Source organism: Babylonia areolata, chromosome 15 (genome assembly GCF_041734735.1).
Source record: "Babylonia areolata isolate BAREFJ2019XMU chromosome 15, ASM4173473v1, whole genome shotgun sequence".
NCBI classification, from domain to species: Eukaryota; Metazoa; Mollusca; class Gastropoda; order Neogastropoda; family Buccinidae; genus Babylonia; species Babylonia areolata.
The window spans coordinates 10,938,627-10,953,655 of NC_134890.1; the positions used below are offsets into that span (position 1 = coordinate 10,938,627).

Sequence of the window (15,029 nt, forward strand, 5' to 3'; positions counted from 1 at the left end):
AGAGAGAGAGAGAGTGCTAGAGAGAGAATGGGGAAGGAATAAAGAAAGGGTGGGAGGAAGAAAGAGAGAGTGGGGGTACATACAGACGTGCAAAAAGGAGAGAGAAAGAGAGAGAAAGTGCTAGAGAGAGAATGGGGGAGGAATAAAGAAAGGGTGGGAGGAAGAAAGAGAGAGTGGGGGGTACATACAGACGTGCAAAAAGGAGGGGCAAGGAAAGAGAGAGAAAGAGAGAGAACGTGCTAGAGAGAGAATGGGGAAGGAATAAAGAAAGGGTGGGAGGAAGAAAGAGAGAGTGGGGGGTACATACAGACGTGCAAAAAGGAGGGGCAAGGAAAGAGAGAGAAAGTGTTAGAGAGAGAATGGGGGAGGAATAAAGAAAGGGTGGGAGGAAGAAAGAGAGAGTGGGGGGTACATACAGACGTGCAAAAAGGAGGGGCAAGGAAAGAGAAAGAGAAAGAGAGAGAACGTGCTAGAGAGAGAATGGGGGAGGAATAAAGAAAGGGTGGGAGGAAGAAAGAGAGAGTGGGGGTACATACAGACGTGCAAAAAGGAGAGAGAAAGAGAGAGAAAGTGCTAGAGAGAGAATGGGGGAGGAATAAAGAAAGAAAGGGAGTAAGAAAGAGAGAGTGGGGAGCGAGGGGGGCGGGGGAGAGGGGGGTACATACAGACGTGCAAAAAGGATGGGCAAGGAAAGAATTAGCTACACACACTTTCCCACTCACTCTGTGCTGTCACTTTGTCTGGCGCACTTTGGTTTTTTTCTTTCTTTTTTCTTTCTTTCTGGTAAACCCTTCAATTATTGTCACAGCTGCTTATCTTAGATGTCCAAGGAGGGATGTGAGGGCGAGTTAATGCAAAAGCTCCGTTCGCCCGTCTTTCACCCTGCTATTTTATACACCACGCATGCCCATCGCATCATGGAGTACAAAATAAAAAAAAGAAAAAAAGGAAAAGAAGATTGATGAAGACGACACCGATGACTAAGAAACGAAAAAGATGATGATGATGATGATGATGATGATAATGATGACGACAACGACAGCAACACCAACAATAATCTCCATTTGCTTGTCTTTCCTCCCCCTCCCCCAACGCCCCCCCCCCCTCCCCCCCCCCCCCTTGCTATTTTATACACCACGCATGCATGAAGTAAAAAAAAAAAAAAAAAAGAAAAAAAAAAAAAAAAAAAAAAAGGTGATGAAGACGACACCGATGACAAAAACGAAAAACGATGATGATGATGATGACGACGATGATGATGATGACGACGACGACTACGACAGCAACACCAACTATAATCGCAGGTGGTTGAAAGAAACAAAATACGCGTGCTATGAAATGCTGTCCGTTTGCTGTTGTTGTTATTATTAATTTGTTGTTGTCTTGCAGTTTATGGTATTTGTTGTCTTGTTGATTTTGTTGCTGTTGCTGCTGTTGTTGATTTGCGGTTGTTATTTGTCGTTGTCTTGCACTTGTTGTTTTTTTGTTGTTGTTGTGCAGTTGCTGTTATTTGATCTTGTCGTGCAGTTGTTATTTTCTGTTGTCGTGTAGTTGTTTTTGTTTCTATTTGTTCTTGTACAGTCTTCATTTGATGATGTCACGCAGATGTTATTTATTACTGTCTTGCAGTCGCTGTCATTTCTTGTTGTGCAGTCGTAGTTATCTGTTGCTGTCTTGAACTTGTTGTCATTTGCTGTCGTGTAGTTGTTTTTATTTGTTCTTGTACAGTTGTTGTTATTTGATGTTGAACGCGCAGTTGTTGTTTTTCTTACTGTCCCGCAGTTTCTGTCATTTGAGGTTGTGCAGTCGAAGTTATTTGATGCCGCCCTGAAATTATCTATGACTGTCGTAAAATTGTTGTCATTTGCTGTCGTGTATTTGGGTGTTTTTGTTGTTGTTTTTTTGTTGTTTTTTTTGGTTTGTTTTTTGTTGTTGTCCTTGTACAGTTTTTGTTATCTGATGTTGTCGTGCAGTCGTTGTCATTTGTTGTTGTGCAGTCGTAGTTATTTATTTAAGGAGGAAGGTGGCAGAATGGTTAAGACGCTCAGCTGCCAATACAGAGAGTCCGTGAGGGTGTGGGTTCGAATCCCGCTCTCGCCCTTTCTCCTAAGTTTGACTGGAAAATCAAACTGAGCGTCTAGTCTTTCGGATGAGACGATAAACCGAGGTCCCGTGTGCAGCACGCACTTGGCGCACTGAAAAAGAACCCATGGCAACGAGAGTGTTGTCCTCTGGCGAAATTACGTAAAATGAAATCCACTTTCATAGGTACACAAATATGTAAGCATGCACTCGAGGCCTGACTAAGCGCGTTGGGTTATGCTGCTGGTCAGGCATCTGCTCAACAGATGTGGTGTAGCGTGTATGGATTTGTCCGAACGCAGTGACGCCTCCTTGAGAAAGTGAAACTGAAACTGAAGTTATTTATTGCTGTTATGTAAATCCATCTTTGTGGTGTCATTTCCACGCACGTTTTGTTATCTAACAATGCGAAACAATACAGTTATTACTTTCGCAACAAAGTTACTGGCATCGTGCATTGTCATATTTCCTATTTTCGAACATGTACCTCGAACATTATTATATATCGCTATGGTTTGAAACAAGTAATATTCCCTAATACTTCACACACAAAAGCAAACGCTACAGATGTCAGTGAACATATTTATACAATCGAGGACTGCGCAAAATTAGACCCAAATATGAATAGACTTCAGTATCAGAGCAGTACAAATTATAACAGTACGGCATCGCTCACTGACAAAAACCTTTGAATTGAATCAAATTTTGACAATGAAATAAAATCAAATGAGATGAACTGAAACATTAACAACACATTTTACATACAGAAACACAAGTTAATTGATTCGGGTGTGCCGTCGGTAATTTACTTAGTTCTTGAAATCACAAGCTAATATAAGTGCGGAAAAAAAAGGAGAAAAGGGGGAGAAATCAGGATTCACTTTGGCGAATTACGCGATCACAGCTTCTATGAAAAGAGATCTTCATCTTGGGACAAAGCGGTGTAGGAGAGACCTCATAATTATTTCAGTGATTAATTTCTGGTGATTCCCCTAAACATGACGTGAATGCCAGAGCTGAAATTTGAGCCACCAACTCATATTCAAACACCTGACCTTTCTGTTAGTTTTGCATTCAAGTTAACCAAGAAACATCTGGTCTCCAACTTCATCTACCCTGAAAATGGTTTATTAAAAGACACTGAATAATAAGAAAGAAAACCTTTAAATTCTGTTTTTAAAAAAAAGTCGCCGCATACTTTCTCCTCCTCCAACCGCCACAACCCTCTCCCTCCTCCGCTCTCTCCCCCCCCCCACCCCCAACCCCCACAAACCCGTCTCTCTCTGTCTCTGTCTCTCCATTGTCTCTGTTTTACACACCACTGTGTAGATCGCGGCAAAAAGATGGATTCGTCTCATTCGGCCAGGCATCAAGGGAGCTAAGCGAGCAACTGTGTTGTGGGACGTCATCAGTCTTATCCGTCTCCGAGTCTGTACGAGAGAGATCTCGTGCGTGTGTGTTCTTTCTCCTTCACTCGTACAGTATTGGTTATGCTTGTTCTCTCTCTCTCTCTCTCTTCAGCCACTTCAAGGTTTGCTTTTCGTGTGTGTGTGTGTGTGTGTGTGTGTGTGTGTGTGTGTGTGTGTGTGTGTGTATACAACACGTGCATCCATACGTATACAGGTAGGTGGCCTTACTTAACAGTTCTGAGTTTTCTCTCTCACTATCTCTCTCTCCCTCTCTTCAGCCAACTCAAGGTTTGATTTTCGTGTGTGTGTGTGTGTGTGTGTGTGTGTGTGTGTGTGTGTGTGTGTGTGTGTGTGTGTGTACAACACGTGCATCCATACGTATACAGGTTGATGGCCTTCCATTAAAACAGTTCTGAGTTCTCTCTCTCTCTCTCTCTCCCTCCCTCTCTTCAGTCAACTTAAGGTTTGGTTTTCGTATTTTCGTATGTGTGTGTGTGTGTGTGTGTGTGTGTGTGTGTGTGTGTGTGTGTGTGTGTGTGTGTGTGTACAACACGTGCATCCGTACGTATACAAGTCGGTGGTCTTACATTAAAACAACTCTGAGTTCTCTCTCTCTCTCTCTCTCTCTCTCTCTCTCTCTCTCCCCCATCCCTCCCCACCCCACCTTCATGCCGATCCCCTTTCTTCTCCTCTTCTTTTTGTCAAAGTTTCACAATTTAAGAAGAAAAAAAAATTCTGTTCAACAGAACCTGATGAGTCTCTTCCTCACAGGCATGTCACTTTCGACCTTTCTGCGTATTAGACTTCTGCAAAAAAGTTAGGAAAAGTCACCAAGCATAGCTTTAACAGTTCTGTCATTGTAACAGGAGAGAGAGTAAAAAAAAAAAAAAAAAAACAACAAAATACACACACACACACACACACAGACACACACACACAGATACACACACATACACACACACCACATATATATATATATATTTACGTACTTTTTAAAGACATCATTGTGATTGCAGGGGTCAACAACCGACGACAAAACCCGAATACAGCTTCTACAATCCTTCATGACGGGCGCAATAACCGAGTGGTTAAAGCGTTGAACTTTCAATCTGAGGGTCCCGGGTTCAAATCTCGGTAACGGCGCCTGGTGGGTAAAGGGTGGAGATTTTTCCGATCTCCCAGGTCAACATTTGTATGTGCATACCTACTTGTGCCTGAACCCCCTTCGCGTGTATACGCAAGCAGAAGATCAAATACGCACGTTTAAGATCCTGTAATCCATGTCAGCGTTTTGTGAGTTATGGAAACGAAAACATATCCAGTATGCACATCCCCGAAAACAAAATATGGCTACCTACATGGCGGGTTAAAAACGGTTATACACGTAAAATCCCACTCATGAACATACGAGTGAACGAGGGAGTTGCAGCCCACGAACGAAGAAGAAATCCTTCACAACGACAAGAACATGGGCAACAAACAAATCTACCCATCTTATATACCCGAGTCTTGTGATAAGTAAAATTCAAGCATGCTGACTTCCATAAACTCGACGAAACAAGCTATAGACTATATGAAGGCCTGTAAAACATGGGGAAAGTAAAACTATAATGTATCAACAGGGAGGGTCAGACAGAGAATAAGAGATGAAACAATAATCCAAATGAGAAAAAAAAAGGTGATAGAAAAGCGGTACCTTCTGGCGTAAAAAACAGGGACAGCTTACTGTTTATAACTGCACTAAAGACACCCCAGACACCCTTACGAGTATCTCTCTGTCTCTGTCTCTCTCTCTCTCTATATATATATATATATATATGTGTGTTGTGTGTGTGTGTGTGTGTGTGTGTGTGTGTGTGTGTGTGTGTGTGTGTGTGATTTTTTTTTCTGATTTGTCCTGATCCCTGTCTACTGGGGATTAAAAATGTCACTATATATGATACCACTTTCAAATACGACTTGCAACCTTTTATCTTCCCTTCCCCATGCATATTCTTCAGTATTCGGCTGATTGACTGTTTGTTTGAAAAGATGTGTTAATTGAATCTCATTATAAAATTTACTGTGACAACCACACAGAGGTCGATGAGGCATCGGTGAAAGGACTGATGAGATAACTTTTTGTGTGTGTTCGTTTTCTGTACTGAAATTAGAATTAAAAGACAGAAAGGGAATGGACTACTTAAAACAATTAATTGGTTACCTACAGATATACACACATGGACACCTACCTCCCTCCCCTCCTCTCCCCCATGCACCTGCCCCCACACAAACACCCCCACAAACGTCCAAACACGCACGCACACACACACACACACACACACACACACACACACGTACACACACACACACACACACACTTTTCATAATGCCGCACCTGTGTTTATATACATCCTGACTACCCTCCGTTTTGTTGTTGTTTTCCAAACCAAATCAGCATGCAATTTCATGTACAAAACATTTACATTTTTTTCTGTCTTTCTTTCTTTTATATATATATATATATATATATATATATATATATATATATATATATATATATATATATATTGTCTTGTTTTGTTTTGTTTTTGTTGTTGTTGTGTGTTGATCGCTGCGTTTAGATTGTTAAAAAAAATCAATGTTTGGGAATTTGGGAAATATACGGAGGATAGCAGAAATGATTGTACAGCTATGTTAAATGGAAGAAGAACCAAGAATAACCAGTAGGAACACCATTAACCAATACCGCAGTGTATCATTTTGATGCAATGTGCTTTTCATTCCAAATTCCATTTGCAGATGTTCTAAGCTCTCATGAACATTTTCTGTGAGGTCCTCAGTAATATCAAGAATATTTCTGTTACTATACGTAAGATGGTCACCACGAAATACGATACTGATTTATTTGTCTTTTGTCACAGGCAGTACAGTATTTGCCAACGAATTGAAAACAAGAATTTACCCCCCACCCCCACCTCCATCTCTGTCTCTCGCGAAAATACACGTGCGTGCGAATGTGCTTGATTAAATAATAAACACACATAACACTACAACCACGGATACCACTGTCATCCATACACGTAAAATCCCACTCATGAACATACGAGTGAACGAGGGAGTTGCAGCCCACGAACGAAGAAGAAATCCTTCACAACGACAAGAACATGGGCAACAAACAAATCTACCCATCTTCTATACCCGAGTCTTGTGATAAGTAAAATTCAAGCATGCTGACTTCCATAAACTCGACGAAACAAGCTATAGACTATATGAAGGCCTGTAAAACATAGGGAAAGTAAAACTATAATGTATCATTATACACAACATACACACCGAGAAACACACTGACAGATGGGAGTATGAAGACAAAGGCTGAAAATTGCACGTCCTGTTATATAAACCAGCGAAGAATAATGCAATGCAATCCAAGGCAGTGAAATGCAGTGCAATGTGTTGCGATGTGCTGCGATGTATCGGACTTTGTTGTTATGTTGTGTTGTGTTGCCTAGCGTTGCGTTGTATTGCAACAAATCGCATCGCATCGCATGATATTGTATCGTATTTTGTATTGTATTGTGTTGTGTTGTATCATATTGCACGTATTACGCATCGCGCTCTTGTCAGAACACGTTTATCCATGTAACATCCATGCCATTCTTTCTTGGAAAGCGCGCCACCACATCCCAGTGCAAGCAACCCTAGCTGTACATAATTTTTTTCTTCCTTGTCTATATCTGCTTGCATGTATTTACTTGCCTAGCTATACTATTCTACACAATGTAACAAGACGATTCTTGTTGCTGTCTTTCGTTCACGTGCAAGCTGCGTGCGTATGGCATTTCGGTTTGTATTTTCATGCAAAAGACTAGCACCCAGACCACCAAACACGTGTACGTAACAGAGCGCACAAGCACACCTTCCCTTGCACATACGCACAAAAGGGGGAAAGAGATTAAGTCAGGAAAAATGACAGGGGGTAGGGAAAGAGATATACAGACGAAACAAAATTTGAGACAGAGAGAAAAGTAATATATATATATATATATATATATATATATATATATATATATATATATATATATATATCACTTATATTTCTGGTGTGAAAGAATGAAGCACACACACACACACACACACACACACACACACACACACACACACACACACACACACACACACACAGAATGACACAGGAAACGAATGATGAGCACCCAAAGATAAATCCGTAGGCAGCCTGTTGCACAAATAACTGCGTTTTTGTAAAGCGTTAGAACCTGGTCTCTGATCGAGGATAGGCACCAAAACAAAAAAGTATCTATATATCACAATGCCATCATCATCATCATAAACACAGCGTCCATATCATCTTATCATCATCAGCATCATCAACAACAAGGCGTACTGATATTTCCCAGCCACTCTCAAACTCGGACTCTGCACCCTAATTGTGTTCTCAGTCATATTCATATACAGCACACGCAACATTTCTTTCTAATTTTAGTTTCGTTTTGGTTTTTGACTCACTTTTGTTGTTGTTTTTGCTGTTTTGTTTTTTAACTTGTAAAGAACTCTATATTTACGTTATGCTCAAACTGAGCAAGCGATTGAGCCCTCTTAAATGTGAAATCAAAGATTTCACGAAATCCCCTGATTAATTCGGCATTTATCTGATTTCAAATGAAAATTCCGATACTCTCCATAACTAGTCGCCAGGTCCCGAAAAGCAAGACTCCGCATTAAATTTATAACTTGAGAATATTTCCTCCAATAACTTAGCAATAAAAGGAAGAGGCGTGTGCACTGGTATGTATAACATGTCTACTGTATTTATTTCAAACACACAGTTTGAAAATTAAAACTTCCAGATAAAGTTTAAAAAATAAACAAACAAAAAAAACAACAAACAAACAAACAAAAGCAACAACTGTTACTGTACGACAGACGTATCAACAAATATACTCAATGCGATAACAATATTCCTTGTGACCCCGGTACACATGGTAATAAAGACATATTCTATTCTATTCTATTCTATAACCTGACTTCACCCAAAACCTGACAAGATGAAACAGACACTATAAAATCTCGGCTGACTAAATATACGAATTTCATCGCGCACCTCTTCCGGCGGTAGAATGTCACCTAGTTAAAGTAACATTGAAATTAACATACTGAAATAATCATAAATTATACGATAGTACTGCAAACTGAGATAGATTTTGTAGCAGTTATGCACACTGAAATTAGACGCTCAGGCAGGTCATTATTGTTACACACACATATATAACACACACACACACACACACATATATATATATATATATATATATATATATATACATATGTGTGTGTGTGTGTGTGTGTGTGTGGACCCCACGTGGTTAGCGTTTCGTCTCTTGTACATAACCATAACAGGTAAAACATTCTTTCCACATTAAAAAATTAAAGACTCTGCTCACGCGTAACTCCGTTCATTACTGTATTTCATCAATGTCTGATATTTTTGGAAGAAATAAATAGACAATTTAAAATTGGATTTGCAAATACACCCACACCCATAAAGACACAGACACACACACAGACACATAAAGACATACACAATACTCACACACACACACACACTATATCTATCTATCCATATAAACGCACGTATATAATTATATATATATATATATATATATATATATGTGTGTGTGTGTGTGTGTGTGTGTGTGTGTGTGTGTGTGTGTGTGTGTGTGTGTGTGTGTGTGTGTGTGTGTGTGTGTGCGTGTGTACATATAGATAGATAGATAGATAGACAGATAGATAGATAGACAGACAGATAGATAGATAGATATGAATTTGTCTGTTCATTGACATATCATTGATGTCACTACATCTAAACATACGGCATACCATTCTGAAGATTCTATAGATTTATCTACAGACAAATGGATAGATACACTGCCTATCTAATATCAGTCTATCTGATTATCTACCTAAATACAACACTGTCTATCTTTCCATTTAACATCTATCTTTGCTGTCTACAGCATTGCCAACCGGAGCGAACGAACGAACTAAATGGAAGCAGACTGGGCTCACTGATAAACACACCACACCTGTGACACTGAGCACACACACACACACACACACACACAGAGACGCACACACACACACACGCACTTACATACACACACAGAAAGACAAACACACAGACGGACAGAGATTCAATCACAATCATATACAGACAAACACGGGCAAAAAAAAAAAAAAAAAGGTGAGAGAGAGAAAAATCAACTGAACAATAACAACAACCAGCTTTCAACGCAACAATTGACAATAGCAATAATGACATCCGCCGTAACTGGGAGGACTCCCGAGAACTCAATGACATGCCATACTATACACACCTGTCGCAAGATGATGACCCGAGAAGAATGACCGGACCAACCAAACCACTGCAGGAGGGCACAGACCGGTGCCGGGGAATCTGTCCAACTGACACCAACTCCCTCCCAACCACCGCACTGAGCTGCTTCTTGTCCACACTACCACACTCACACACCTGGCATCCTCCCGCGCCAATCAAGTCCGTCACTGACCCTAACAACTGTAGTGTCACCAAGTCCTTTTTTCCTCACCCAACATGCTAGCAATCTCTTCCCCGAGAAGATAAATGAATATTCACTCGCAAAACGTTATACTCGAGAGTATTTAGCAGCGATTTCTCCGCGGCAAATTTTCCACACACATATACACACAATAAAAGCAACATAAACCGATTCCCTGTTGTTGTTTTTTTTCAAAAGTCTGGCACCGAAAGGACAACTGCCTACCACGAGTTTGACACGGCCGAAAAACAACAACAAAAAAACTCCCAGGATATATTCTAGCGTGTGGTTGATTGTTTTGCCGAACCCGGGATAGGAGCTTAAAAAAAAACACACACCAAAAAACAAGAACGAAAAACAAAGCAAAATAAAACGAAACACAATTATTGTTTGTGAAAACGTGAAGGAGACAGCGTCCACATCAGTGACTGACGGAGAAGTCGAGCCTGACTTGAGGTGGCCAAGGACAACATTGGTCGCGTTTCATCCCTTCACGCGCTACTACTACTGCTATGTCTCTGCCCTCAGACTCCCCAACCACGACCTCCTCCTCCTCAGCAGCCCATGTGGCAGTGAACTCCCCTCCCCGCCTCTCTCCCGAGCCAATCAGACGGGTTGGAAGGCTGGCAGGGTGGCGTGGCTTACAGCTGGATTGACGGCAGGAGCAGCCCTAGTCGCGTGTGGGATGAAGTTGTCGCCGTCGGCGCAGATGAAAGAGTGGGCGGGGCTAGCCTGGCTTTGAGTGACAGCCGCACGCGCTTGCAGTCGCGTGGCTGCTGGAAGTTTGGGAGTCGTTTTTCTCTCCCCCACCCCCTGCCTCCCCACCCCCAACCCCCTCTTTTTTTTTTTGCAACTCCCTTTAAACCACACCACCTTTTAGGAACAGGATGCTTTAAAATCATTGGCACTGCTTACTCATAACACGAGCTCAGCTAAACTTCTTTCGTGTTTATTTCAGTTCTACCAGTCAGCACACTCGGAACGTGAGGGCGGCGCGCACACTTAGTTTACTGGCGGTCATGATGGTTGCCAACAACACGGGAAATGAGATCTCAGTCCGTGTGGGAAACGGTCACGATTAAAAACCACTGAGCCGTTGGAACTCATGGCGATCCAGTCTGCTGCATACATGTATCAATTATTGATAATTATTGTCCGTTATTTCTTTCAGTCTCCGTCGGCCGGCCGTTCTTCTCTCTGTCTCCCTGTCTCTGTCTCTCCCCCTTGCCTCAGTTTATTACCTGTCTGCTTTGGATGAGTTGTGCGGTTTTGCGGCTTATATTTTGTAGTGGTGTTCATTATTCACGGCGATGTTTTTGACTGAGGTGTTACGCAGGTATTTCCAGTAGGAACTGAGAATTTTTGTTTTCCACACTGAGTTGGTAACCGTGAAAAGAAAGTTAAACTGTTCAACCGTTAGTCCGGGAAGACGAGAAATAGAAAAATCGAGATTCTCTCTCTCTCTGCTCGCTGGCTCGCTCTGTCTCTATCTATCTATCTATACAAGTAAGCCGCGTTTTTTCTCCAAAATAAATTTCAGTGCTGATTTTCTTATTCAAAAGAAGTTGATTTTTTTTTTTTTTTTTTTTTTTTTTTTGTCAGCTCGCACATCGGTATGCATGAAATTTATTTGGTACAAAAAAAAAAAAGACAACACAAAAAATATTTACGCACAGGCACAGACATAATACAATACACAGAGTCAGACAAAGACAGACAGAAAGCGTTCTGTCTTTGTGTTTCTGTCCTGTCTGGCTGGCAGTCTTCCTCCAAATAGTCTTTCTCCTTTTTTTTCTTTTCTTCTTCTCCCCCTCCTCCACGTCGTCGTTGTCCGCCTACCAATTCACCTCCTCCAAATTCATTTCTTGCAAGTTCTTCTGCTGTTACTGCTTCTACTTAAAACACAGTATCTCTCCCCACTTTCCCACTTTGCTGGAATGGTTATCCCCGTCCACCATCTCTCTTCTTCTCTGTCTGTGTCTGTCTGTCTGTATCTCTCTCTCTCTTGCTAGTAATGGAAGAAGTTGCACTATTTATAGTAACAAATGCAGTTACACACACAATATTTTGTTGTTGCCCCCTGTTCATATGGGGCTATAGCCTTAACTGGATAAACCATCTCTCTCTCTCTCTCTCTCTCTCTCTCTCTCTCGAGAGAGAGAGAGAGAGATCACACACACACACACACACACACAGTATACCTATTTGGATATGAATGCTTCGGACACGCTGGGCAAGACGAGAGTGCTGAATTCACGCCAGTAACTCCGCTATTCATGTACACGTTCATGAGAACCTCTAAAAACGGCGTGTGTCTCTCTCCACCCCCTCCTTCCTTACACAGCACCCACCCCCACCCCCACTCCCTGTTATCGCCGCCTCCTCCATTCCAGGTAGCAAAATGGTTAAGGCGCTCGTCCGCTGCTAAAAACAAAAGAGTCCGCGAGGGTCTGGGTTCGAATCCTGCTCTCGCCCTTTCTCCCACGTTTCACTGGAAAATCAAACTGAACGTCTAGTCATTCATTTCCGAGGTCCCGTGTGTAGCACGCACTTGGCGCACTGAAAAAGAACCCATGGCTACGAGATTGTTGTCCCCTGGAAACATTCTGTGGAAGAAATTCCCTCTGACATGTACACAAATATATTATGATTATGCATGCACTCAAGGCCTGACAAAGCGCGTTGTAACGCCTTCCTGAGAAACCGAAACTGAAACTCCCCCATTCCTTTTTTCTTCATTGGCACTTCACACACGGAAGTAAACATATGGTTCAGCTAAGAATATTCGGAATGTTGGCAATAAATGAAAATAGTTTTAAGTATGTACACGAATAAATAAACAAATAGATACTTCCTTTTTATTACGTTTTTACAGGATCCTATGCTACATGATGATCAAACATTTGAATCCTGAATCGATCAATTTTTCGAGGTGTTTGGTTTGTTCACATACTTATAGCCTATATAGAAAATGTTCCGGATTATCTAATCGCATGGATATGTGAGTGGGGCGGTGCACATATCTTCTTCTTCGCTCGTGGCACGGATTTTATATACGTCCGTGGTTCGTGGGCTGCTGCTCCCACGTTCACTCGATTGTACACGAGTGGGCTTTTACGCGCATGACCGTTTTTACCCCGCCATGTAGGTAGCCATACTCCGTTTTCGGGGGTGTGCATGCTGAGTATGTTCTTGTTTTCATAACCCACCGAACGCTGACATGGATTACTGGATCTTTTGCGTGCGTATTTGATCTTCTGCTTGCGTATACACACAAAGGGGGTTCAGGTACAAGCACGTCAGCACAATAGTAATTATGTTGACCTGGAAGATCGGAAAAATCTCCACGCTTTACCTACCTGGCGCCGTTACCGAGATTCGAACTCGGGACCCTCAGATTGAAAGTCTAACGCTTTAACCACTCGGCTATTGCGCCCGTCAGTGCACAAATAAAAATCTTTTCTTTTGATCACATAAAGTCAGGTCTCTCTACGAACTCCTCTGCAAATGTCAAATCTGAATAGGATCGTCTCACTTGCAGAGATCATCATCATCACACTGCCACATGTTTGGGCATGCGAGATGACATTGAAAATTATTTTACTAAATCCAAGCCTTTATATATACGTCTACCTGAAACGAGAACAGCATATTCCTTTTGCTGTCATCACCAGCAAGACATTACTATATACCTCCTATACACCCCTCCCTCCACACTTAAACATACCTCCGCCTTTCCCACGCTGTCATCACCAGCAAGACATTACTATATACCTCCTATACACCCCTCCCTCCACACTTAAACATACCTCCGCCTTTCCCACCCTAACCTGACCCACTTCACCCCCAAAAGCAGATTATTCCTGCTCGTGTATTGCATCAAAGTTATGGAGTATCGCTTTCAGTTCTTGCCTGTTGATCTCTTGTCATCAATCACTTCTCAGACGTACTAGGCTAAAGATCCAGCCAATGTTCCTTTCTCCCCACCCCATCCCTTTCTCTTAGTGGTTTTTTTTCTTTTCTTTTTTGTTCTCTCCCTTCCTCTTCTCTCCACCTGATTCTCTCTCTCCACACAGATTATTGCCATTTTAGCCACCAAATCTTTGAATGCCACCGTTTTCTTCTTCTCCTTCTTCTTCTGCGTTCGTGGGCTTCAACTCCCACGTTCACTCGTATGCACACGAGTGGGCTTTTACGTGTATGACCGTTTTTACCCGGCCATGTAGGCAGCCATACTCCGTTTTCGGGGGTGTGCATGCTGGGTATGTTCTTGTTTCCATAACCCACCGAACGCTGACATGGATTACGGGATCTTTAACGTGCGTATTTGATCTTCTGCTTGCATATACACACGAAGGGGGTTCAGCACTAGCAGGTCTGCACATATGTTGACCTGGGAGATCGTAAAAATCTCCACCCTTCACCCACCAGGCGCCGTCACCGTGATTCGAACCCGGGACCCTCAGACTGACAGTCCAACGCTTTAACCACTCGGCTATTGCGCCCGTCTGCCACCGTTTTCATTTGTTGTTATTTTCGATTTATCGCCAATGGCTAACCGTGCGTGCATACGAACACTGCTAAGGACAAACTAGGATCTAAATCTTGGTAACTACAGTATTCATACTCTGTATGGTTAGGTGGTCTGTCACTTTTTAAGTCATTAAAAGTATGCAATAATGTTTATGTCCGTATCATTTTTTAAAACTGAAAATATGACTTCATTAAAAAAAAAAAAAAAAAAAAAAAAGAAGAAGTAAATAATTTGTATTTGTATTTCTTTTTATCACATCAGATTTCTCTGTGTGAAATTCGGGCTGCTCTCCCCAGGGAGAGCGCGTCGCTACACTACAGCGCCACCCATTTTTTTGTATTTTTTCCTGCGTGTAGTTTTATTTGTTTTTCCTATCGAAGTGGATTTTTCTACAGAATTTTGCCAGGAACAACCCTTTTGTTGCCGTGG

General features: G+C 41.8%; 1 non-coding gene across 1 annotated transcript; it reads right to left on the reverse strand.

Moving 5' to 3' along the window:
* Nucleotides 1–13,426: 13,426 nt before the first annotated feature.
* Nucleotides 13,427–13,502, reverse strand: Trnae-uuc (transfer RNA glutamic acid (anticodon UUC)). The gene has a single exon. It is a non-coding gene; the product is annotated as a tRNA-Glu (tRNA).
* Nucleotides 13,503–15,029: the final 1,527 nt, after the last annotated feature.